Genomic DNA, 26,092 nt, shown 5'->3' on the forward strand with positions numbered 1-26,092 from the left:
CCGCTGGGGCAGGCGGGCCGGGGCATGCGGTGTCAGGATGTGTCCCCGCGTCCCCTCCGTGGCAGGAGGGAGGCAGGAGAGGGTGACCAGGCCATTTTGCAGCAGTCATGCTGGGTGGTGGAGTTGGCACTTTCGCGCGAGGTCAGTTTTCTGCTGGCCAGGGTTTGTTGAGCACCGGGGACACACACAGGACCTCCCACGGAGCGGGGTGGGGCGCTGCTGTGTGCAGCCGCCTCTTTCAAGCCAAGTGGCCCTTGCACCCTGGGGCTGGTTCACCCAGGCGGTATGGGCAGGGGTCTCCCGACTGGCCTGTCCCAATCAGACAAGGGCTCTGGGGGTGGGGGTGTGGTGTGCCTCTGCCCGGATGGGGGGGGGCTCGACCTTCAGAAGGGTAAAGCAGGCAGAGGGTCTTGGTATGACGCTGCATGCTGGCGCCCAGCACAGACGGGCTCCCTGGTCTCCTGCGTGGCTCTCCAGTTCTCGGGGAGGAGGCAGAGCTGACGTTTGGGGCATTTCCAGGAGAGGCAGGCGCCATCCCAAGAAATTCTCCTTTGACGTGTGCAGTAGGAGGGGGCTAGGAGCAAGCTCAGGCAGGCCCCGGGGGCTGCTGGTAACTTCCCTGAAGGAGCCCTGGGGGGCGGGTGGAGGCTGTGGCTCCGGGGAGTCCTCTGGGGGAGGGGTACCCAGGACAGATGCTGACGCCCCAGATTGCTCAGCCACCTTCACACCCTCGGTCCTGTTCACATCAGGAGGTGTACATGTCCACAGATTCACTCCAACGTACAAATTCAAATACGGCACCAGAAAGCGCATTATAAGAGTTCAAATCATACGCAGACGTGTGGGATGCCTGTGCCCACAGATGCACCCCAGTGCCTGCAAGTACAACTCATTCTCTGAACATCACACACTCACATGTGGAGTAGGGCGTTCACACGAATGTAGTGTGCACACACCTGTGAGTTTATCCGGCCCACACGTCTCCTGGTCCTTCACAGGAGTGTGGAAGCAGGGCCCTGCAGTAGCAGCAGCCACAGGTGCAGGGTGTGCATGTGTGAAGCTGCCCAGGTGCAAACATGACAGCCAGACTCATGCAGGACTTCCAGTGCTGCCTCCCTGCCTGTCCGTCATGGCAGGTGCATGGCATGCTGGGATGCGCCCACAGGTGAATGTCAGCTGAGCATTCAAGGGGAGGGCAACAGGCACACAGACAGCACCTCTGTAGATGCTGCATGCACACACCCGCCCACCAGCTTCCAGGAGCAAAGGTGGTTCTGTGGGTGCTGCTGAGGGGCTGGCCCCTCAGGGGACTGGCAGTAGGACAGAGGGACACTAGATCCTGAATGGCCATCACAGCCTCAGGCAGGCCTGAGGGACAGGCCAGCCCACATTCCAAGGGAGCTGTGATTGGGCTCAGCAAGGCCATCCCAGGTTATTGATGTACTGCAGAGAAGGCTGCCTGGAATTGGAGACAGGCGAGGGGTAGGCTCGGCTGCTGCCCTGATTGGCCCTGCTCAGCCTCTTCCTGGCTCCAGGAGGCTGGCCCACCCATGTGGGGACTAAGACAGCTAGGGTCTGGATGCCTCCAGCAACTCCCACCAAAGTCCTCTCTAGACTGAAGGTCAGAAAAGCTGCCTGTGGCCAGTGCTAGGTGCAGAGCCTAAAATGTTGGTCTCTCCATCTGCACCCAGTGTCCCCTTATCCAGCTGCAAGTATGGACTAGGGGATCTAGGCAAATAAAAACCCAACTAGCATCCACGAAGCTCATTGTTTTACACATCTCCCTTGGTGGGGCCACCCACAGCCCTGTTATCCCCAGAGCCAGATGGGGAAGCTATGTCCAGAGATGTGAAGGCCCACACTCAAGGTCACACAGCTGGAAGGCAACAGGAGAGGTAGAAGCCAGTCTTTCGGGCTCCCTGCCTGCTTGCTTAGGCTCTGTCATGAGGCTGGCTCCAACTGCACAAGGAGAGGTCGAGGGTTCAGCATTCCAGGTAGAATCCCTAGGAGGGCGGGGAGGGTCTCCTGTGGGTAAAAGCAGTGCTTTCACCAGGCAGCGTGGCCAGCCCAGGGCTGCTGGACAGCTCTGCCATCCCTTGTGCTGTGCAGAGAGTGACACTTAGAAAGCAAGACCATAGGTGGGGACACATACCTATGGTCTCTGCACTCCAGAGGCTGAGGGAGAAGAATTACAAGTTGAAGCCCAGCCTGGGAAATGTAATGATTTAGCATGATCCTGTCTTGAGGAAAAAAGAAGAAAAAAGAAAAAGGCGTGAGGATATAGCTCAACAGGAAAGCCCTGGGTTCAATCTCAAGTACTGGGGGAAAAACAAACAGCCAAAGCAGGCATGTGTTCTGAGGTCACTTAGCTGGGGTCATCCATAGAGGGAAACTGAGGCCAAACCAGGGGAAAGGAGTTGTTCAAGGTCACACCATGCTCTCTGGAGCCTTGGGGTTCTTGTTAAATCTTCTCAGGTCCCAGGCAGAAAGCAGTAGGGATCCTTGGTTTTCCTCAGGTGTTTGACCCTCCGGTCAGAAGGATGGATGCCTTGGCCCAGCATCTCCGGGCCAGTTGTGTGCCCTTGGGCGAGTCGCTTGAACTCTCAGCACCTCAGTCTCCTCTTCTGTTGGCCAGGCTTGCAGGTTCCTGCCCTGCCCTATCCCACTTCTGTCTGAGAGCCTGTGGAGGGCTGTACACAAACATGTGATCAGCATTAGCACCTGGAGCTAAAGCAAGGGAGCCCCCTGTTGTTGTAGTTGGCAAACTCCAAGGTCAGGAGAGGAAGAAAGAAGGGGAATCTGGGCTGGTGGGTCTCAAGCATTAAGGTGGCCTGGTGGGGGCAGGTGACAGGGCCTTGCCCCGTGGTTCAGGAGGTTCTGGGGCTTCATTTTCCAGGATGCTCAGTTATTATGAGCAGGCTGAGGGAGCTTACAGGGCTTGATTTGGACATTGTGCTGTTCCCTGTGCTGCTACAGATAGGGAAATTGAGGTGACCCAGGAAGACAGTGGCGCAGTGAGGTGAAAACTCAATCTCCCAACCCCTCACATCCAAATGGGCCCACCTCAGCAGGCAGCTGAGAAGGGTGCTCCAAAGGACTCCCCCCGCCCCGTCTTACTTGGGTTTCAGGTTCTGAGAATGACTCTCCCAAGCTATATGACCTTGAGAAAAACATCTCCTTCTCCCTCCCTCCCTCCCTCTCTCTCTCTCTCTCTCTCTCTCTATCTCCTCTCTTAAGCTTCATTCTTTCCTCTATCACCACACATTTAAAGTGGGACTGCTGGGAAATGTTTAAATAATGTGTGTAAAGCAGCTGGTACATAGCAAGTGTAGGGTCAAGCTAGGGGCCCAGAGGGTCCCTGAGGTGCAGAACAAGTCTCCTTTCAGCTGCCCTCAGCTTCCAGCAGGCTGCTGCCAGCTGCCTAGGTGCCTCATGCACATACCGTCAGTGTGGACAGCTCCCCGGGCCTTCCTGGAGCCCACAGAGGAGAGTGGGAGCAGGGGTGCAGCTCACCCTGGCCCTTCCCAAGCCTGGAGTCTTGACCCTGCAGATTCCATGCTCCCTTCCACTGGGAGGTCCAAATCAGGAAGCAGCTGGGCAAAAGCCCCCTGGACAAAGACAGTGTCCAGCCTCATTGCTTGTTAAGTGCTGGAAGTGGACAGAAAGGTTGGCAACCCCAGGGTTCATGGTGGTGGGGTGGAGCCACAGATCCCTATCTGGACAGTAGAGTGATGGTGGTGTCCCCTTCTTGTGATGCTGTTAAGTGCATGGAGCTGTAATGAATGTGAGGGCTCGGAGCCCAGAGTGGGACCTCTGCTTGTGGCACAGTGAATGGAGAGACTGAGACTCTGTGGACTAAGGATGGAGTGTCTGAGCTGGTTACCTACGGCTGCTGCCTAGGGGCCCCGTGTCCTTGAGTGTGTTGCTTTGCCTCTTGAAGCCTCTGTTATGTAATCTGTAAAATGGGAACATGCTCCCCAGACTGCCCACTGTGGAGAGCTGCTGCATGATTGCAGTGCAGCGCAGACAGCTCTGAGGACCTGCCCCTGGGCAGTGTACCCAGGGCTTCTTCCTGGTCTCTTCCTGTGAGAGAGGGTGGGAGGTGTGGAAGACCTGTGAAGCATTGTGCCAAAGCCAGGAAACCACCACAGGCTCAGAGAGCTCCAGAGATGTGGCCAAGGCTGGTGGGAGAGAAAGGGCAAGATGGCCAGTGGGGCAGAGCTGGGGTTCCCAGAAGTGGAGGAGAAAGCCCTGTGTGAGGGTTGGGCAGCTGGGTCCTCCCATCCCAGGCCCCACTCGGTTACTGGGGGGTGACTTTGGGGAAGCCCTGGTGAGCTGGCGCATAGTGGTTTTCAAGCTGTGCCCCTTATGGGAGGCTGCCTTGGTGAGAGCAGCTGGCCTTGGTGTGAAGTGTCTGAGATTCTGTGGGCCCACTGGTTTAACAAGGAAGGCGACCACAGGTAGAATTTTGATGTTTGTTTTTGGTGGTTGCTGTGACAAAATACCACAACTGGATGGCTTAAAGCAACAGAAGTTCATTATCCCCCTTTCGGGAGGGCAGAAGTCTGAAATCAGGGTTCTGCAGGATTGATTGCTCTTGGAGGCATTAGGGAGAATCTGGCCTGGCTTCTGCTGGCTTCTAGTGTCCCTTGGCCTGTGAGAACATCCCTCTATCTTTTCCCTATCTTCACAGGACCTTCTTTTTTCTGTTGTTGTTGTTGTTGTTGTTTTTGTCTGTTTTTGTGTTATTGAAGATACTGAATCCAGTGCCTTCCCACTGAGCTACATCCTCAGCCCATTTTTAATATTTTTATCTTGAGACAGGGTCTTGCTAAGTTGTCCAGGCTGGAGTGAAACTTTTGAGCCTTGTGCTTCTGCATCCCTCAGTAATGGTATTACAAGCCAGCACCACTACACCAAGTATCCCACCTTGTCCCTAAGTGGTCAGGGATTTAGCTCAGTGGTGCCATTGCCTGTCTCGCAAGCACAAGTTCCCAAGTTCGATCCCTGGTACCAACCAAAATAAAAAAAAAGAGTGTCCCAAAGTTTCCTAGTCCAGCCTTGAACCCCCCAAGTAGCTGGGACACAGGCGTATGACACCACACCCAGCAACCACAATAACTAATTGATCATTTCTTTAGTCAGGCATGTTGGCACAGGCCTATAATCCCAGCCCTCTGGGAAACAGGCAGGAGGATCACAAGTTCAAGCTCAACCTGGGAAGCTTGGGAACTTAGCAAGAAGTCTCAAAAAACCCGAAAGAAATACTGGGAATGAGTACCTCAAAAAAAGTTCTGTTTAACTAACTGTCTGTCTTTATATGGAGAAGGGAATCAACAATACTACCTTGTGGTAGTATTGCCCAGTACTGAAATGTTAACCCTAATATTAACAGTTAAAATGTACTCTCGAGCATTTTACATTTTTTGAAGTTGATATGTGGGGGGTAATTGCTTATTCTAAACCTCATTCTAATGAGTGGCTCTACTGTTCAGGAGCCCAGTCTTCTAGGCCGTCCTGAGGCACAGGGGATCAAGTAAAGCTCCGGCTCAGAGGATGGTCCAGGGAAAGGCTCCCAGGATGTGTCCTCACCTGTGTCGTGAGGCTGTAAAGATGCTGCACCACTTTACATAGGGTACTTGAGCATCTAGGAACTTTCTCACCCACAGGAGCGGGGTCCTAAAGCTCATTTCCTGAAGGTACCATGGGATGGCTGTTCATGGGATGGTTGCAGGAGGATGTGTTGAAGTAATGCAAAGAAAGCACTTGGCCCAGAGCCAGAGATCAATGTTAAGGTGGACTCCTTTCAAGGCATCAGAGAGACTTGAATTTAAATCCTAACTCTGGTGTTTACTGCTGTGACCTTGGTCAGGAGTTTTGGCCTCTGAGCTCAGCATCCTGATGTGTAGAGTTTTTTTTTTTTTTATTGAGTTTATTGGTACATTCTAAGTATACAGTACAGTTACATTCATTACTGGGAACTTGTACCTTTACATGACAGGTCTTGGATCTCATTTTTTCCCCTTGTCCCTACCCTCCCTTCACCCCTTCCTCCCCTCCCCATTTACAAACACTTTAATTCCATTTTTTCATTTTCTCACATTTTTTTTCTTTTCCCTTATTCCCCTTCTCCTACCCTTCCTACTTTCCCTACTGATGCGTAGAGTTGGAGAGACCTGCTTAATAAATCAGTGGCCTCAGCTGACAGGTAGGAAGTCGTGTCAGATGAGGCCCTGAGATGCCAGGCGTCTGAGATAGTCGGAGCTTTTGTCTTGCTTCTGTCTATCTTGAAGATGTCCCCAGAAGGGCAAATCCTAGTCCAGGAGGGTGGCTTGAGCTTGGCACACACATGCAGCCCTGCTCATCCACGTGGGCGTGCTGTCTCGGGTTGATAGAGCCACTGAGAGGAAGCCGTACATGGATGACCACATTTCGGATCCAAGCATCATTGGCATTCTGAAGAAGTTCACCTCCCAAGGCTGTTGTTCAGACTGTTGTGGCTTTTCCGTGCTGCTCACAGGCCAAGCCTGGTTCAGCCATCTCCCTCAAGTCCTTGCTCCCTGAGCTGGAGCTATGGAGGAGTAGAGAGACCCTGGGTGCCTGAGACCTGCAGCCAGGAGGACGGTCAGAAGTCAAGCCAGTGGGCTCTGCTGCTTGGCTCTGTCAGGCTTTGTCATCCATGCCCATGGTCAGAGCACAGGATGGCTTAGCAGTGATGTAGACAGAGGTTAGGGACGAGGCTGCCTAGGGTCAAATCAAAGGACTGGCCACCAACCAGTCTCTAAATTCTGGTCCTCCCAACCTGATCTTGGGTACGGCACTAGAGTGACAGTGCCTGTGCTGTCCAGGTGCTGTGACAGAACTGTGTGGTGTGATTCCAAGATGGGCACCTCAACAGCTCTGAGACAGGTGCCACTCACAACGGATACCGTGAAGCAGTGGGGCCAGCATGCGCTCGTCCCCTTCAGTGTGGGCAGTGTGGGTATGCGTCTTATCATCCATGTAACTCAGAGTCAGAGAGCACATGCCGGACAATGTCAAACTCAGACAGGGAGTAGAAGAGGAGCACCAGGCTGGGGCCCCTGGGAGCCTCCCAGCTCAGTGATGGAGGCATCCCTCTGAGCAGGAGCCCTGAGGATCCCTCCTCTCAGGGCCCCTGTGTGTACGTGCCCAGCAGGGTGCCCACATGCAGCAGGTGTTCGATAAATGACCACAATACTGGGAAAAATGGAAAGCACAGACCCTGGGATTTCCATTGCTGCCCCACTACTTCTTGGCTGTGTGACCTGCTGCAGGTTTCTTAATTTCTGTGTGCCTTCATCCTTACTATCTATAAAACGGGAACAACAAAGTGTATCCGAATGCTAGACTTGCGAGGCTTACGTCAAATGACAGTTAGGACAATGCTTGGCAGAAATTTAAGCAGTTATTATTTGATGAACTTCTCATGAGTTTCTTCTAGTCAATAAATGGTAGTTAGAATGAACACCATGCTCCACAAAACAGTAGTAGTAAAAAGAAAAAAAAGATGTAGTCAATTTATGGCAGGAGCAGCTGAGGCCCAAGATGCCCATGGTCACACACATCTGGCACTCACAGACCCCAGTACCCAGACACCAGTCCCGCATCACCTCCCCAATGTCGGCCCAGCGTTCTATGGAGGAGGGAGTTCTAGCATGAGAGGAGGGAAGACGTCACAGCCACATGCAGCATCAGCTGGGCTGGGCACCGCGGAGGAACTGGAGCTCTCCCCAGCATAGTTTTCATCTCCGGCACGTTTCTGTATGTTCCCCTCATGCAAGAGGAAGTAAGTGGCATAGCCGGGCTTCCCACTTTGCCCACCACTGCCCAAGGTCAGCAGAGCCTGCCAGCCACCCTGCTGGCCCAGCAGCCGGTGCTTTCCTGGCCTTGTAGTGGCTTCTCGGTGATTACTGCAGAGTTGACACAGCAGAACTCCCTTCTGGAGAGAGCAGAAGGCCTGGCTAGGCAGCTGGTCCAGCCCCCAGGCAGCGTGAGGACCACACAGTGGGTTGGAGGTGGGGCAGCAGAGACCTGGTTACATCCCAGCCTCAACAGACATTCCAAGTGACCTTGGACGCGTCCCAGGTCACAGCCTCTTTCTGGGCATCAGTGTCTCATCTTAGAAACAAGGGCTTTGGAACCAGATGGATGCCCTGTGACTGGAAGCGTCTGAAATTTGAAGTTACCTAGTCAAGATCACAGGAAGGGTGAAGTGGGGAAAGGAGCTCATGTCCCTGAATGGAGTACACACTGTGGGTCTCGGATCAGGGGCTGAAGAGCAAGTACAAAGCAGCACTCAGAAGAAAGGGGCAGAAGGAGGAAGCAGGGTGGGAGGAGCTAAGCAAGCACATGCTTTGTTCCTGAGCCTCACCTATCTGAGGGGGTCTCTGGAGCATGGCCTTGCACCCCACAATTTCCTCTGCCTTATAGCAAGAAAGCTGGTGCTTTGTACCCTGTGTGAGACAGTTCTGGGCCATGGCTGCTCTCAGAGCAGAGTGGTGTGTCACCTGCTGGGTGATGGCTCTGTCCCCCAGTGGTGTTCAGGGCAGGCAGCAGTCAGGAGCTGCAGGCAGGTGACGGCACTGGGTGAGGTGGACATGGGCCAGTCTTTCATGTGTATTTGGAACACAGAGATTGCTGGGTACCAGTCTCTTCCTAGTAAGTACCTGAAGGCAGGAGATCAAGAGCTCTTCAGGCCACTTCTGAATGTATCACTTTACATGACTCAGTTCAGATGAAAATGAGGCCCTTCTCTTCCTCCCACCTCAGCCAATTCAGGTTTCTGAGCTCAGAGCATCTTGGAGTGGAGGTAAAACCAGACCCACAAAACCAATTTGTTACATGCTTGGTATGGGCTAGACCATGTGCCGGCTCTTCCTAGAGCCCAGGGATGAATCTGAACCAGAGATGATTCTTGCAGTGGAATCAGGGCCGTCCCCGCTATGAGGTGGCAACAGATAGCAAGGGCCTAGCTGCCTTGGCCTCACCAGCCAGCCATCGGATGTCACAGGGCCTAACGTCCTTGTCTGTAAAATGGGCCAGTGGTGAGGAGTGTGTGGCCCGGCCTACTCCCGTGCTCAGTGCATGGAGTGAGATGAAATCCAGTGTAGCTCATTACGGGGCCCAGCCCTGTGTCTGGGCACTTCTCTGTCCTCTCTGGGACTATGTCTGCCTCAGTGGCCTCAGGAAAGCAAGTTCTGAGCAGAATATGGACCCCAGCTTCCCTGTTCCCAGGCACTGCAGGGGCAGTGCAGGCACATGGAGATGAATGCTAGGGCTCACCTCCCACTTTTCCACACAGCCTCGGAGCACGCTGTAACAGTCACAGGAGCGGCCTCAGTGTGCACAAAGCCCTCTCCCTTTGCTGCTGCCCTGGCCCTGTGTCCAGGTGAGCAGTGGTTTCCAAGCCAGAAAGTAGTTTATCCAGGCTCTCATAGAGAGGAAGGGCGGAGTCAAGAGCCCAGGCAGCCCGGGTGCCGAACCCCAGTTCCTCCTCACCCTCCTGTGTATTCTTGGCCCCGGGGGGCCTGAGGCTATAGCTGAGGTGGCACAGGGAGCAGAGTGGATCCTGGAAGACTCTGTCCATGGTACCACCCACCTCCCCAGGCTGGAAGAACAGAGACAGGAAGAGGAGAACTCCTTCCTAGTTATCCCCACACAGCTGCACCGGGGCAGGGCACCCTGAGGCTGATTCCTTGGCAGCCACAGGCCTGGGCCTCAGGAATTGGCCATGTCCTTGGTTATCCTTTCCCCCTAACAGACATCAGCGATCTTGGAAGGATTGGCCACACTGGGGCCACCTTTTGGGAGGAGGCACTTCACTTTTTGAGCATCTGCCAGAGCTGGTGGAGGAAGCTGTGGCCCAGACCTCAGCATCATGGCTGCCGAGCTGCACCCTGGAGTGAGAGACCATTCCTCTCTGAGCTCCTGTGTTTTCATCTCTGTGGTGGGGGGTGACTGTGGCCACGGTGGACGTTACTAGGATTGGGGAAAGGGCTGTGCACAGCCCCTGCCAGGGCTATCTTGTTGTCCTAACTGGCAGCACATGGCCCTCATGTCTGTCGTATTTTTTCCTCACTTTGGGTCCTCGGGCTCAGGGATTGCCTCAGTCACACAGTACTTTAGCAATAGAGGGCGAGAGGGTGCTGGCCAGCCACTGTCCTGTGAGGGCTGACTGTGGTCATTTGGGGACCTGAGAGGGAAGCGGGAATACTGTGCAGTTTTTTTTTTCTGCCGGGGACACAAATTTCCAGGTGCAGAATTGTAGCAACTTCCAGGAAAGAGACAACACCAGGCAGTGGTGAAGGGCAATCCCTACAGCTGAGGGCCTGTGGTGACCCCCAGCATCTCCTCCCTGTTTGACCAGGAGCAAGTGACCTGGCCCCTGAATGCTTCAGTCTCACTGGGAAAGGTGAGCATGGGCGCCAATCTCAGTCAGTTCATGCACACGTGGGTCCTTGACAGGCCCGACACTCCGGGAAGCATCTCTGTGGAACCGAGGTGAGGAGGGGCATCCTGAATCTTGGACCAGCCTCCTCTGGGCCCCTGCAAGCATTGTGTGTCTTGCTTGTGAGCTTGCTGACTGGAATATTGACTGCAGGATGAGCACCTGTGGAAGAGGTGAAAGGACGGCCTTCCAGGCCCCATGTCCTCTCCGGGCCCCTTACTCACCTGTTCCCAGGTGGCCGGAAGGAGCCTTTACGCCATGTTGGATTGTGTCCCTGTTTCTTTTTCTTTCTTTTTTCTTTTTTTTGTGACCCTGTTTCAAATGCCACAGTCATCTCGTGGGACACAGACCCAGCAACTCCTCCCCATAGCCTATGACCTTCCAGGGTTGGCCACACACCTCGGCCCCTGTCCCCAGGGTTCTCTAGCTTCGTAGCCTCCTCCATTCTTCACGCTTGGCAGCCAGCCTCTTTCCTGCCCCAGGCCTTTGACATGTTCTGTTTCTCCGTTGAGAAGTCTGTCTCTGTGACTCTGTGTGTATGATAGGGTTATTTTCATTGGGGCTGTTCCTGATCTATGTGAAGAGCTTTCTCCACCCCTGCCCAGTGTTCCCAGTTGTGGCCCCTGTTTTCCACTGGCACTTACCACACGGGATGATGTTCTCTGTGTCTATTCCCTCAGCTGCCGAGGACAGGAAGCTTGTCTATCTTACTCACTCTTGTACTCAGGAGCCTAGGCCAGGTGGGACTCAGCAGATGTCTGTGGAGGGAGTGAGAGAAGGAAGGAAGCCATGAGGTGCTGGCCAGCCCTGGACAGGTGGCTCGGAAGGGACACAGACCTGCTCCGCTCTCCCAGGGCACGTGGTGGTGCCAAGGAGAAGCCGTCATCCTAGAGAATATTCTCTGAAGATGTGCGGTGTGTCTTGGCTGGTCAGGTTTTGTCCGGCGTCTGTGCAATTTGAAAGGGCGATGCTCTCCTTCTCCCTCAACCTCACACGGAGGCAGGGTCTGCAAGGTGGTGGAGAAATGAGAGTGGAGCTGCTGCTCAGCGTGGAGGGTAAGGGCACAGGGTCATCCTGCAGGCCATGTTCTGAGCTGAGGGGGGCACATCTGCGCTCCACTGGTACCAGCTAATACAGGGCCTGCTGGGCAGGGGTCCTGGGGGAAGAGCACTCTGCTGTCCTGTTCCTTGGTAAATTGGGTTTTGTTGCATTGTTTGTAGCACCACTATGTACTTTCAGGCTTGAAAGAGCCCTTAATGATGGGTTTGGAAACCAGGCCTTAATAGGGGAAATTTCTACTCATTAGGCCCAAATGGGCTGAGCTCCGGGAAGAGCTGGTGCCTGTTGCCCATGGCTAACCTGTAACTCGCCAAAACCCCCAGCCTCTCTCAGAGCAGAGCATGTCACAGAGATAATTGCTGGGTCCCTGGCCCACCGAGCAACCAGACAAGGAGCCAGGCAGCAACTGCTTGGAAAACCCTATTTTCCTTTTTTAACTGCAGCCATTTGAATTACAAAAATAATGCCTAGTTGTCAAAAGCAGTTGTCAAAAGTACAGAAGGATCTGCAGCAAAGGAATAATGGTCTCGCTTCACAGCCCCCCTAAGGAGCGAGCACCGTTGATAGCCTATTTGGTCCATTCTGGGGTGCACCTTCCCATCACATTTAACACCTCTGAAGTCTGGATGAGGCCTGTGGTAACACACAGAGCTTTGCTGGAAGCCCTGGTCCTTTCTGTACCGTGAAAGCCATGGCTGGGCCTGCGTCAGCTGAAACTTGATGGGATCTGGTGCTTGCAGCTCCTAAGAAGGACTTAGGAGTTTCTGGACATGCCAGTCACTGCCCGCTCTGGGTGCCTGCTCTGCACCCTGTGATGGGGTTGAGGAGCAAGTATTCAAGCATGTCCATCACTGGCAGCCACTGAGTGGAGGCTGGTTCAGAGTTTCCCTGAGGATGGGACCATCATGGATCCGTCACTGCCCCCTGCCCAGCCAAGCAGCCCTGGCACCAGAGCAGTGGCAGAAATTCAGAGCTCAAATAAAAATGTCGTATGCAAAAGGTCAGCTAAAAACAGCCAGGCACAAACAAGGGCAGGAGGTAAAATGAAGACATAGCTCAAAGGTCAAAAGAGAAAGCAGAAGGGCAAAATAGCACACCTGAAAAGACACATATATCCCCACCCCCTGAAGCAAATCCTCTACAGTTTGAACAACTGAACAAAATAGAGGAGAAAGTCATAAAGAGGCAGTGGTGATTGGCCACCCCAGTTCAGACCCTGTGGGTACAGGAGACTTGGGCAGCACCCTCCTGCACCTACCCTATAGTGATATGAGAGCCTGCAGGGGCAGGCCCTGTTCTCAGAGCTCCATGGGACTTAGCAACCTGCAGTCACCCTCACCAGCCAAACAAGGAAACAGGCTCACTGACCTACTGTGACTTGCACAGGGCACTCAGCCACCTAGCTGGCCCCAGAGACCCCAGCTTGACCATGGCGTCAGCAGCATTTGGTGCCAGACAGTAACTGCAAGTCAGTTAGGCTGTGGGAGTCGAGGGGTGCAGGGCCTGGGAGGCCCTGGGCCACAATGGCGCTGTCAGAGAACACACTCAGGAGTGGAAGGATAAGGAACCCTAGCTACTGGGTGGAAGGCAGTGCAGTGGGAGGCGCTTGGCAGGATGCGGGCCACTCCAGCACCACAGTACAGAGTGCACCAGGTGGGATGGCAGCACTGGAGAGCCATGCCTGGGGCATGCTTCAGCTGCAGAGAGATGTCACCAGATGGGCCTTTCAGGAAGGCCCAGTGGCCACAGTGAGAAGGAGTCAGAGGCACAGGCTGGAGGCCTAGGTGCAGATGGATGAGGGCAGAGTTTGCGTGGAAGGCAGGCTCCCAAGGCAGGATGGGGAAATCCAGGGCCTTGGGACCTTGGGAAGCAGCAGAGGGGAGGCTCCAGTGAGACTTGATCTGCTGTGGCTGTTTGTTCAGAAGGGGACAGGAATTGGGGAAACAGGCTGGGGAGAAGCATTGGGCCCCATCCTGGGAAAGGCCTGTCAAGCTCTGTAAGGAGAGACCAGCAGAGCTGGTCGGGACCTGCTGGCAGAAGGCATGTGAATGACTACCCTTAGCAAAGGAACAGGGAGCATCCACCCACCCCACAGGTGCTAGTTGAGGCCCAACTGCACCAGGCCCTGAGGACACCACAGTGCATGCAGCAGACCTGCTCCTTGCTTTGTGGCCTTCTGTTCCCGTGGGTGGGGACAGATAAATGAGAAGTAGGTGGCTTGCCAAAGAGGCCTTAGTGTGCAGAGGAAACTTGCAGTGAGAGAACAGAGGAAGGGGCTTAGATTCCTGCAGCCCCAGTGGAGCTGACCGGGAGGCCCAGTGAGCCTCAGGACGGTCTCCACACAGGGACCTGGCACAGTTCCACCCCAGCCCTGGGCCTCAGGGCCTGTGAGCATTAGGCCATGACTTGGGGCCGGAGGTGCAGAGAGCAGCCCGGGTGTGAGGGAAGAGCAGAGTGGGGACCTGGAGTTGGCTGATGCAGCCTGGGCCAGGGCATGAGGCTGGCTGAGCAGGTGGGCTGATTGTGGGGTGAAGTGGAGGAGATACTGAGGACACCTCGGAGTCTTCACATTCGTGTGGATCCCTCCTGCTGTCCCTTTGGGAGAGCCGATCACTCCCCAAGGTCACATCACAAGCACAGCACAGACACCCGCCAGCCCTTTGCTGTCTCCCAGGGTAGCATCTTTCTGCCTTCTTTCATGCTTTGCTCTGGGGAAGAGAGACAGACACAGCTCTAGGTGTCCAGCCCTGGGCTGAGAACTGATGCCAGGTTTGGCTCTGAGCCTTCCCATGGGTGGCTCTGGGGACTGTCCAGGTCAGGTTTGGGGTGACCAGTAGTTTCCTTTCGGAGGCTTTATGAGAAGCCACCTGGAGGCCAGCAAATAAGTCTTTTCCACCACCATGGAAATTTCCAACAACAGAATTATTAAAACTCCCAGGGCCCTTCTGTGGCCCCACTTGGTTATGAAAAACAGCTCCTTGGTGGCCAGGCAGGGGATGGAGCAGCTGAGAGCCCAGCATTGAAGCTGCCGAGAATCTCCAGTGAGAGACTCCCAAATAGACTGCTAATCAGACCCCAGGGAACCTGGCTTGGAGATCGGGCTGTCTCTCCGGAAGGGATTTCCAGCCGTGAGGGCGGGGAGCCAGGGTGGCCGCCAGCTCTCAGTGCTTGGACAGGTTGGGTCTGGGTCTGATGGGGCTGTGCCGGACATCAGCACTTGAGCACTTGACAAATGTTGGTTAGTCATTAAGGAGGCAGATGGGTAGGAAGGACTGGAGGAGGAGGCGGGAGGAGGAAGGTGTGCTGCAAGACAGATCCACCAGGAATTAAGCCTGCCCTGTGACCGCTGTTAGTCGCACAGTTCTTCCATCTATAAGATGGAGACAGTCATCTCCGCCAGACACAGCGATGGGCAGTAAGAATTGGTGCCTCTGGCTCCATAATGACAGCATTGTCTGTTGACTCCTGGGGACTGGGTGGGAGAGAAGGCTTGTGAGCTATAGAGACAGACCCACATCGTTCTGTGACGCCCTCACCCTGCCACTGTGAGCTGTGTGTTGAGCACCTTTGCCTCGGGGCCTCAGTTTCCCCATCCACAAAATAGGTGATTGTTAGGTCCCCACAGGATGACCATTGATTGCTTCTCCCAGCACAGACCCCCTGCTCTGACCTGGAGGCTAGGGTGGCCAGGAGAGGCCTGTCCCTAGCTGTGTGTGCTGGGGGCTCTGCTGAGGTGCCCCTGGGCAAGCAGAGTGCAGCTGCCTGAACCTCAGTTGTGGAGTTGGGACAGGGCCAGCTGGGAGACTCCCGAGTAGATTGCTACTTTGGTTGATGCAGAAGCCTTGGGAGACTCAGTGGAGGGGCCCTGGGGACAGCCACCAGTCCGTGGGGAAGCCTTAGGCACTGCCAGCCTCCACCTCCCCACCTAGTCAGGCAGAGGCCGTGCTAGGCTGCCCCTCCCTACCTGGGTGGGACCCTCTGTGCAGGCACAGGGCACAGCAGTCATTGACAGAGAGGGTGCAGTACAGAGCAGGTGGCACCCAGCCTCTGCGATGTGGCAGAGTCCATCTTGGTCCTGGCTGCTGTGCTGCCCTCGCTGAGTGGCCTAAGTCCAGCGCAAGCCTCAGCTCCACCCCTGTATGGGGTGTGAGGTGTCATGAGACCACAAGGATCCCCTGTCCAGTGCTGGTCTTCCTTCCAGCCTGCACTTTGTGCTAAGGCCCTGCAGTGTGCCAGTCCCAAAAGACAGCGGGGTTTGACATCAAACAAACCAAGCAGCTGAGGACCCACTCACTCCAGCTTGCCCACGACAGTCCTGGTTTCAACATGGAAAGTCCTGCATCCAGAGAATTTTCTTAGTCTTAGGAAAACAGGTCCCCCACTACAGCCTCCACCCTCACGGGGTGAGAGGGTGATAGTAAGTTGATCATCATAGTTGTTGTGTTGTTTAAAGACTGGCACAGGGTTCTTTTTGATGGGGTCAGGGTGGGCCTCTCCGAAGAGGTGAAAGTTGAAGAGGGAGTTTGTGGGGTGAGGGAACGAGGCATATAGAAATGAGCATGGGAGATAGTAAGCAAAGGCTGTGCCACTGTACTGGAGGGATGAGAAAGGAAGGCCACCGGGGTTGACTGGGACTCCTCTCTTGAGAGCAAGTGATAGAAATACTGGCTCAAGGTAGCTCGAGGGGAAAAAAATATACTGGCTGACTTAATAGGAAAGAAAGCAAGAGGTTGGGCTTCAAGTGTGGCTGCATCCTAGTGCTAAATGCAGTCTACATTTCTCAGCCCTGCCTGCATCTGTGTCTTCATTCTTAGGAGGTCCTAGCAGCCAGCCAGACACCCAGTGAGGGCCAGCTGGGCAAGGGTAGAGATGAGGCTGAGTGTGGCTAGGGTGGAAAGTATGCAGAGTGTCCAGGCAGCCTCAGAGGCCCCAGCAAGATTATGGATGTAAAGAATTAAGGCTTGAAGTAGGGAAGGGACACAGCTGAGTGTGTATTTCAGAACGAGTGTTCTGGGAGGCAGAGGCAGGGGCGCTCACCTGAGTGAGCACTGTGGAGGGGCAGAGATGGAGCTAAGAGGCTGGACTGGGGTCCAGGCCTAGGATAAGAGTGCTGGCAAGAACCTGGCAGATCTCCAATCCACAGACTCTGGGGTGTGGAGGAAGCTCGTGTCAGGGACAAGGCGGGAGCCAGACCCTAGAGCTGGGACTGGTGCCCCACTTCATGCCCTGGAGCCAGAGGCCTGACCTTATTCAACTCCCTCGGTGATGGCCAGGTGGGGCCCCAAGCCTGGAGCCTGAGAGTGAGGGGCCCCAGTGAGGCGAGGAGGGTGGAAGGGACAGCAGAGGACCAAAGGCAGGGGGCCATTGACCTCGTTCCTCCTCCTCCGGTCCTGGGTCCAGGGAAGCCATGTGAACAGCACAATCCTGCATGGGTCTTCGAGCTTCCCAGGATCTGGCCTGGCCTTCACTGGATATTAGGTACCAAGGGCAGCCAGAGAGCCACACCCAGCGTGTGCACAGCAGGAGAGCCATCCAGAGCCCAGACGCTGGGAGGTAGGGCCCACCTCCGACCTGCCAGATAGAGCTGAGTGGCTTGGGCCACACATGGAGCTAGTTGTGGATGGGGCAGTCTGTGGACAGCAGAGCTAAGCCCCCAGGGCATGTAGCCGAGCCACTGTCAAAGACCACGTTCAGAAACAACTAGGCCTCCTTGTGGGGGTGTGTGAGGAGAAGACAGAGACACAGAGGGCCTGCATGTTAGAGCACAGCTGGGCTCTGGTTGTGTGTGGAGAGCCTCTGTGGGCTCAGCGCCCTCACACAGGTCACCTAGCAGCACGTCCTTCTGGGTGTCACCATCCACCACGTTACGGTGAGGACACGCAGCCAAGGAAGTGTTTGCCTGAACAATTGTGCCAAAATTAGTTCCCAGAAGGTCAGAAATTGCAGGTAGTGAATATCTCCCCCTTATGCCACGAGGTCATGTGTGGAACTTTGTACTTTAGAGGGCTTGGAGGACCCTACTTCAAGAAGGAAATTGGTCTTTTTGCTTCATGTTTTTTTTCTCCTTCCCTCTCTCTCTCTCTCTTACCTTCCTTCCTTCCCCTTCCTTCTTTCCTTCCCTCCTTGCTTTTCCTCCCCCACCCTTCCTTCCTCCTTCCTTCCTTCCCAAAGTGTTTGCAGGTGATCTGCCCTGTGCCTAATGCTGTGCTAGGCCTAGGAATACAGTCCTGATAGGAATACAGGTATAGGCCTTGCCCTCAGTGCTCTAGGGTCCAGCATTAACCCAGCCACAAAAAGACAACCATGGTAAGTGTGACAGCAGAGGATGTTAGTGGGTGAATCAGGGAAGGCTCCCTGGAGGAGGTGAGAGTACTTTCGTTGGGGTTCATGGGAGGAAGCAGCATTCCAAGATGAGGGAACAGAGCAAAGGTGGGAGTAGCATCAGTGTGACTGGAGCAGACGCGGTAAGGAGAGTGGGCACTACCCAGGCCGGAGGAGCAGGGCCAGCACCCACGGAAGGCGGCGCTGAGGAACTTGTCTTCATCTTCAGAGCAGAGCAGGGAGGGGATGCGATGTGACCAAAGTTGCTCTACCAAGCAGCAGGGAGGCACCGAAGAGCCGTCGGACTGGCCAGGCATTGTGGCGCACGCCACAGTGAAACCAGCACTCAGGAGGATCAGAGCAGGGCAACTGTGGCTACACAGTGAGCTCAAGGCCAGCCTGAACTACAGAGTGGGACCCCGTCTCAAAAAACCAAAACCAAGCAAACAAACAGCCACTGGAGTCGTCTGAACAGGAGATGAGAAATCGGATAAGGCCAAGGGCTCTGGAGAATGATTTCAAGGAAAAGTAGGAAGGAGGCAGGGCTTCAAGGAGGAGGAAGAGGACGACGAGGAGGAGAGTGATAAGGGGGTTCTTGCCTCCTGAATGGCCCCTGAGAAAAGGTGGGGACTTTGCAGGAGCCTGAGGCCGGTGGGGTTAGGGTTAGAGGTCAATTCAGATATGCTGGCTTTGTGTCCCTACCTCACACCACACACAGAACTAAACTTAGATGGGAAACTCAGAGGGGAAAGCTTTGTGATGTTGGATTTGGCAGTAGTTTCTTGGATATGACACCAAAAGCCTAATGAGCAAGACAAAAATAGATAAATTCAAACTTAAAAACTTTAGTGCATCCAAAGACTCTTATCAGCAGAGTACAAAAGCAATCCAGGGGATGGGAGAAAGTATCTGCCAGCATACATGTAATAATGGATTAATTTCCAGAATAGGTTAAAAAAAACTTACTATAAATCAACAACAAAAAGACAACCCAATTTAAAAATGGTAAAAGGCCTTAAATTGACATTTCTCCAAAGAAGATGCACACTTGGCAAAACACACACGGAAAGATGTTCACCATCACAGGTCATTAGAGAGGGACGCAGAGCAGAACCTGAGGCGCTACTTCACACCTGTTAGGATGGCTGTTATTTAAAAATAACACACACATGCACCCAGAACACAGGAAACAAGTGCTGGCAAAAGTGTGGGGCATCAGCACCTGTGGGCATGGCTGTGGGAATGTAAAACAGTGACACTGCCATGGAAAGCCCTGTGGCAATTCCTCAAAAATTTAAACCCAGGATCATCACATGGTCCACAGTGACATATCTAGGTGGGTGCCCAGAAGAACTGAAAGTAGAAACTCAAACAAATGTGTGTATACCCGTGTTGATCAAAGCGTTCCAATAGCCAGAGACTCGGAACCCAAGTGCCCATAGTGAGTAAATAGATAACTCAGTGTGTTCTGTTGGTGGGATAGAATATTAGCCTTGAAAACTAAGGAAACTGACCGTTGCTACCACACGGATGGGCCTTGAGAACAAGAGGTTAACTGAAGTAAGTCAGTAATGAATGGTTCTACTTTCAAGAGGAGATGGATTCACAGAAACTTACCAGTAGTTGTTAGGGCTGGAAGAAGAGGGAAGGGGGAATTCATGCGCCAGAGTCTGGGAAGAGGGAGAGGTTCTGGAGATGGACAGTGACAGCTGCTACCCATCAGCGTGAATACACGTGGTGCCAGTTAGCTGAATATTTGAAGATGGACAGAACGCCAAATGTTATAATAGGTAGATTTAACCACGATAAAAAGAAAAACAGATGAAGATAATCCAAAGAGCTCCCACAACTAAACAAAGTTACAACTGGAAAGTTTCTAGAAGAGAATAGGAGAATATCTTTACCAGCTAGAAGAAGGAAGTGATTTTTCAAAGAACTTACAGGCAGTACTAATCATGCAAGAAGAAATAGATTCATTGGGCTTGAGGGCTGCTGAGCTGGTAGTGGGGACACTGGGCTGAGAGGACTGGAGCACAGATGGTCCTTGTTTGGGCTCATCTCAGCTCTCCTGCTGTGTCACCCACTGGGCTAAAGTAAATGAGTCTAGGCCACATCCCAACCAAGCCTAGTTACAGGGTCCAGGCAAATGAGCCCTGAGATTTCTGGAGGTTCTGCCCTGACAGGCAGCCCTGACCCACAGCACCAGAGCTCAGACCCTCCATCGACTTCCTCCCTGCCACACTTGGATTCCTTCGTGTTCAGAGCTCTGTGGCTTTCAGTCCTGCTAAGGGTAGAGACCAGTGGAATCCCATTTCCTGAACCCAAAATGCTGATCCAGTACAGTTACAGGCACATGGGAGTGGTAGCTTTGCATTTTGCTTGGGCAGGAAGACTCATTTTCCGGCCCCCGCTTGCCTTGCTGGCCTGAACTGGAGCTGGTTGCAACAGAGATCTCATACTGTAGGGCTTCAGAAGAGCTGCAGGTCTCCCCAGTAGGGGAGGGTTTCCTCACACCTCGCCTCGCTGGAGTCTCCAAGCATGGAGCCAGCCTCCAGCCTTGCTCCCTCTCACCACCCCAGACTCCGCTGTTCCACACCGTCCGTGCCTGCCATGTGGAAGCTGACTTGGGCCCCCTAACTATAATCCTGATTCTTTGGGTGCCACGGGGGTCAGGGAGTCCTTTGAGAAGCTGGTGAAAGCCATAGCTTCCTTCTCAGAATGACACAGATTTGTACCACGCATATCTGCAGGCTTGAGGTCCCCTCCGAAGGCAGCCACGGCTCTCAACTAAGACTCACTCACCTGGGGCTCCGTGCAGTTCCGCCGAGGCCAGGCAAAGTGTTCTGCCCTGTGCTCTGCTTATCTTCCGGGGCAGATAGGATTTTGCCAGTTTTTCAGGGGGAAAACCTGAGCTCCCTTTTTAGTTACTGGTGGAGTTACTGGCACAGGAAACTAGGAATTTTCAACTTCCCCTTCCTCTCCTGCCAAACCCGGAGTCCTCACCTCACCCCAGCCCTGGCTTCCCTGAATGGAGGAGGATGTCAAATGGGGAGGGAGCCTTGACTCCCTAACCCCAGTCCCTGGGGTTCTGAACCACCTTTGAGCCCCAGTGTGCAGCCTGTGGGCCAGAACCAACCCACTGAAGGGCCCAGTGTGAGAGCACTCCACATTGCAGGCCAGGCAAGGGCCTTCTGCTGTGGAAACAGGTGCCAGCCTCGTTCTTCCATCTGGGCCTCTTGGGACCTCAGTGTCCTTGTCTGTAAAGTGGGAACAGTACCCTCTAACAGGATCAGGCTCACAGGAGCCTAGCAGATGTGTGTGAACAGAGTTGTCTCACAGATGAGGAAAGGGAGGCCAAGACAAATAACAGAGCTGGAATCAGCGCCTGAGTCTGCTGAGCCCCACCTGTGTTGCCGACCAAATGAGTGGTGCCCAGCACATAGTAGGTGTTCCACAGTGGGCCTGTTCCTATCCAGTCCCTCAGGATCCTGGGGCAGGGACGTTAAACACACAGAGCAGCAGTGACCCCGGGAGAGTGGGGAGCTTTGACAGGACCCCTCCAGACCCGGGCCCTTCCCTCCCTGAACACTGACTTCTAGAAAAGAAGTCTGTGGTCATGAGCTCGGGATGGTGAAGGAAGATGCACTTAACTGCTCTTTTCTGCTTCTGTCCTAGTGTCCCTTTCCTGCTGCAGTGTAGGGCCAGTGAAACGCCCCGCATGCTCCCCACCCGTTCCGAGGCCCATGATCCTCGTCCTGCTCTTAGCCTCTCTTTTGGCATCCCAGGCTCAAGCTGGAAGAAGATGAGCTGCGTGCAGCCCACCCCGGCTGTGATGGGCTTCAGACTTGTGGGTGTCACTGCACACTGAACTCGGGCGGGTGAACATGGCCTGGGGTGCAGAGCTGTGTATCGCCAGAGTGCTGGGGAGGCCGAGGAAAGCGTCCTGGTCTGGTGCTGTGGAATAGTAGAAGCTTTGCCCACAGGAGGACATTTCCAGAGGGAAGCAGTGCTTGGGTGCAGGCTGGGAGTGTGGAGTTCCGCGCGACGTTTCTTGTGATTGGAAGGAATGGTATAGGAAGGGCCAGGCAACTGTGTGGGTGAAGTAGGCAGGGCCTGTGTGTGCATCAGGCGAAGAATTTTGAACCTTTTTCTAGGGCAGTGGGGAGCCAGATCTGCTTATCTGGCTGTGTGGCTTGGTCCTCCTCTTCCACTCTTAAGCCTCTTTACCTCTCCCCCTGAGTGCTCTCCCTGGATGAGCACACCCTTCCTAGGGCTGGGCATTCTGCATTTAAATTGCTCACTTCTGTCTCGGCTGGAACCCTTCTTCTCTGCTGCCAGCTTGTACATCTGACTACCCACTTTGCATCTGTTTAGACGTTGCACAAGCATCTCGTAGATACCAAACCCAAAACTAATTCTCGGTCACCCAGGCACCCACCAATCAACCCTTGGAAACACTCTTGCCCACCTTCTGTCATGGTAACACCATGGGGCTTATGGGCCAGTCCCCAACACCAGGGTTACTATCTGATGGGGGACACAGGCAGATGAGTGTTGGTGGGGCGATTGCCGGAGGGAAGGTGCCACCTAGGGTCAGGGCTGGGCCAATCACGAGAGGCCTCCCAGAAGCAGTGACACTGGTTTCCTTGAGAGAATATTTTGAGTCACCACTCATTGGCCCATGTATGGGAAGTGGGGGTGTTCTGGCAGCTCAACTCCCAAAATAACCCAGATCTGAGGGCGGACAGCCCGCAAGCCTCAGAAACCATGCCCTTTCCCAGCTGGGTTCCAGCGACCTTGGAGTCTAGACCCAGGTCCCTAGGTGGCAAGAAAGGGCAGAGCGGGGACGGGGCAGTGCCTGGGACAGAGCTCCACCTACCTGTCCCCAGAGACCCAGCCAGACTTGCAGCTTCCTGGCCAGCGTAGCAGCTTGGCCAAGGCCAAAGACAGGCAGGCAGCAGAGGACGCCCTGGAGCTCTGGCTCCCCTTCACCCTGTCTCTCAGCTGGTCCGTTTCTGGACTTTGGGCCTCTGTGTCTCATTCTGTCTGTGTCCTCCTCACTCTCCCCCACCTTCCTTTCCAAAGCTCCCAGTGTCTCTCTGAAGTCTACCTGTTTCTCCTTTTTCCTTCCCTCTCTTCCTCCTTCCTTCCTCTTCCCAGATCTCAAGTTCTTCTGTGCTTCCTTGCTCTCTCCTGACTCTTCTCCTTCCCTGCACTCCTCTCTCCTCTCTGTGTAAAATAATTAGGCACACACACACACACACACACACACACACACACACACACACTATACAGACTTGCAGAACACAGCTCCACTCTTCTCTGGCTCTGGCTGCAGAACACGGGAGCAAGGGCAGGGCAGGGTTCAGAGGGGAGGGTGCTAAAGCCCATGCTCCACACCAGTGCTCTCCAGCTTGTGCTCACAGGGAGTCCTGGGGTGGCAGACATCTCTGAGCTGATTCCTCCCTGGTTACAGCTGCTGGGTTCCTGAGCAGGTGGGACTGCAGATCAGGTCACTGGGCCCATTCAGCAGAATTATAAATAGCAGCTTATGCCCAGCCTGCCCCAGAGAACAGCCACAGCCACCACAGGGCTCAGGGCCCCGTCCTCCACTCCTGAAGCCATCCCTTTGAGACAAGGCCTGCCCCTCCCCTGCATAGCCAGTGGGTTCCCAGGTCAGTATCTGATGTGCTGTCGCCATGGCAACCTTCTAGTCCCTGCCCAACTCAGGCTCAGGTTGCGAGGTGGGGTGGGAGGACTGAGGGAGAGGTCCAGCGGCCTGGACTCACAGGCCACTGCTCTCTGCTGGGTGGGGCTTGCTGACTCTCCTGGGGACTCTGGAGTGAAGTCTTGTCCCCTGGAAACCTCACCCTGCTGGTTGAGGATAACACAGAGACACCTGAGGCTGGGAGACCCCAAGGCTGAGCAGAAGGGCCCCACCTCCTATCTCTGCCTGGGACTAGGCTCAGGCAGTCAGGCCTAGACCTTGAGTCCAGAGAGACATGGGTTCTGATACTTTTCTCTGCCTTGAGCCAGCTGTGAGGCCATCCCTCAGTGCTGTACCTAAACTCCTACTGATCTTGGGGGTCTGGTATAGCCAGGTGAACCTGGCAGACTCCAGAGTCACACTGACTATTTGATCTGACCTTTGCTACTCACTGACAGATAATCCTAAGTAGGTGCCCAGTCTTTCTGAGCCTCAGCTTCCCTGTCTCAGAAATAGATGAAGAAGCTATGACTCCTTACACTGCCATTTGGAGAGTGAGAGAAGACACTCGGCCGGGACCCTACGCGCAGAGCTCTCACTGTCAATACCTCTGTTTGAATCGCCCCATTGGAGTTGGGCCTGCCCTCCTTGATAACTCACTGGATCACCTTAGGCGACGCCCTTTCCCATTTTCAGCCCCCATCTGCAAAATGACCACAGGACCTCTCCAGGCCTGCTGAGCTCTGAGATAAAGCGTGTCCCGGCAGCTTCTCCTGGGCTGGGCAGTTTCTGTTACTCATCCACATCCCCACCTAGGCTTGGACTCTGACAGCCTGGACTGGGGTGCCGGAGAGCCTACAGGGTTCCCTGGCAACTGAGGGCCCAAGTACAAGAGGCTTGGGTGTCAGGGTGTCCAGTGTAGCCCCTGTGGGAAGTGTCAGGCAGCGGGTGGACTTGGGCAGAGACCCTTCTGTCACTCCTCTGACCTTCCTTCTGTGCCCGCCCAAGCCCCGCCATCACAGAACCCACTTCCTCAGGGTGAAAGGGCATCTGGCCTGGGTTATTTTTATAGGTGAAGCTCGTGGGCAGGTTTAGAGAGAGAAACTGGAGCCTCTCTTGCTGCTAACTGATACAGCACCATCACCATCTCTGGCTTCCTGGAAGTTTCAGTCCAAGTTTGCCGGAGGCATAGAGAATTCCCCTGGGGTGGCTGATGCAACTCCTGGAGCTCCCAGAGTGCTAAGCATGAGCCTTGGGCCTTGGGTTGCCCTGCGTGGGCTGTTCCACGTTTTCTGTGCTTTACCCAGTGAAGACTGTGGGGCCTCTGTAACTCTGCTGTATTCTGCCTGAGTGACCTTGGGCAAGCTGGGTAGCCCTTTTTGCCTCTGTTTGCTACCTGTAGAGTGGGGATGAAAACATTATCTGCCTCGTTGAGTTGTATGTGCCCCGAGTCCTGGCTCGCACACAGTGGCTGCACTCCATTCGTGTCCACTTGTCATGAATTCTGCCCACTGTTGCCTGTGCAGGCACTGTGCCCAGCAGCGCAGAGCTGTCTGAGGAGAGGCTGAGGCCAGTCCTCCCCTTCACGTTCCCATGCACAGGCTGTGCCTGCACTGGGCCCACTGTAGAAGTTTGCCAGACAAAAAGGAGAGCAGTGAGTCATTTCCCCAGAAATTTGTTGCTGCTCAAAGAGCTGAGCACCTGTCTTTCAGATCTGACTATTCCTTCCCCTTTCCTACATCTAAAAAGCTCCCAAAAGGTGCTTGAGGTCTCTCTGTGGGCTTTCAGTCTCTGTCCTCAGGGTCGGGGAGCAAGTAGGCCCATGGATGCTTCTGGCAGCCTGAAATATCAAGGCAGGCAGATGGTAGAGGGAACAGGATTTGGCACTGATGGGAAGGAGAGCAGGTCTCCCTCCTTCCATCCCAGGCACCTCGCTGGCCTGCTCTGGCCTCAGCACTGTCTCTGACTTGAGTCAAGTGGACCACTTGCCCTGCCAGGGCCTCAGTCCCCTTACATGAAAATGGGTATCTCACTCCTATTGCTGCAGGACATGAAGGAGGCCACAAGAGTTCCTGCAGGTGACAGTCCTCATTTATAACAAGATCAGGACACTGGATAGGAGGCTGTCCTGCCCCACAGCTTGTCATTCGTCAACCAGTCCTGCTCTGGGTGGCTGCTAGTCCCCTAGCTGGGGGCTGCTTCTAGCAGCAAAGGATGAGGCCAGGCTGCTGGCTCCAGAATGTCATTCGTGATTTCTTCCAAACACAGGAAGGGGTTGTCATCTGCTTGCTGTCCCTCATTCCCAGCCCAGCTCAGAGCCCCTCTGCCTTTTCCTGCTTGGGGCCTGGCCTTGCACCTGTCAGCAGTGTGAGGGAGAAGACTCCCATGGAGGTTTCCTTAGAGAATGCTGAAGAGGAGGCATCCAGAAGGCCTCCTCTCATCCCCAGCCTACGTTCCTATACCTGGCTCTCTGCTACCCCAGAACCCTACATTCCACCCTGCTGGTGTCCTCCTACAAGGCAGCCTGGTGAGTGCCC

General features: G+C 54.4%; 1 protein-coding gene and 1 long non-coding RNA gene across 10 annotated transcripts in view; one reads left to right on the forward strand and one right to left on the reverse strand.

The window, feature by feature from the left end:
* Positions 1–26,092, forward strand: part of Atp2b2 (ATPase plasma membrane Ca2+ transporting 2) — a 241,002-nt gene that overhangs the window by 90,997 nt on the left and 123,913 nt on the right. The gene's annotated exons all lie outside the window — the stretch shown is intronic.
* LOC109117900 lies at positions 10,636–14,173 on the reverse strand. Its single transcript, XR_002025207.1, has 3 exons — positions 12,896–14,173; positions 11,113–11,474; positions 10,636–10,998 (listed from the first exon to the last, which is right to left on the reverse strand). It is a non-coding gene; the product is annotated as an uncharacterized LOC109117900 (long non-coding RNA).

This window comes from Fukomys damarensis, unplaced genomic scaffold, assembly GCF_012274545.1.
Source record: "Fukomys damarensis isolate Sample0158 unplaced genomic scaffold, DMR_v1.0_HiC HiC_scaffold_24, whole genome shotgun sequence".
Taxonomy (NCBI): domain Eukaryota; kingdom Metazoa; phylum Chordata; class Mammalia; order Rodentia; family Bathyergidae; genus Fukomys; species Fukomys damarensis.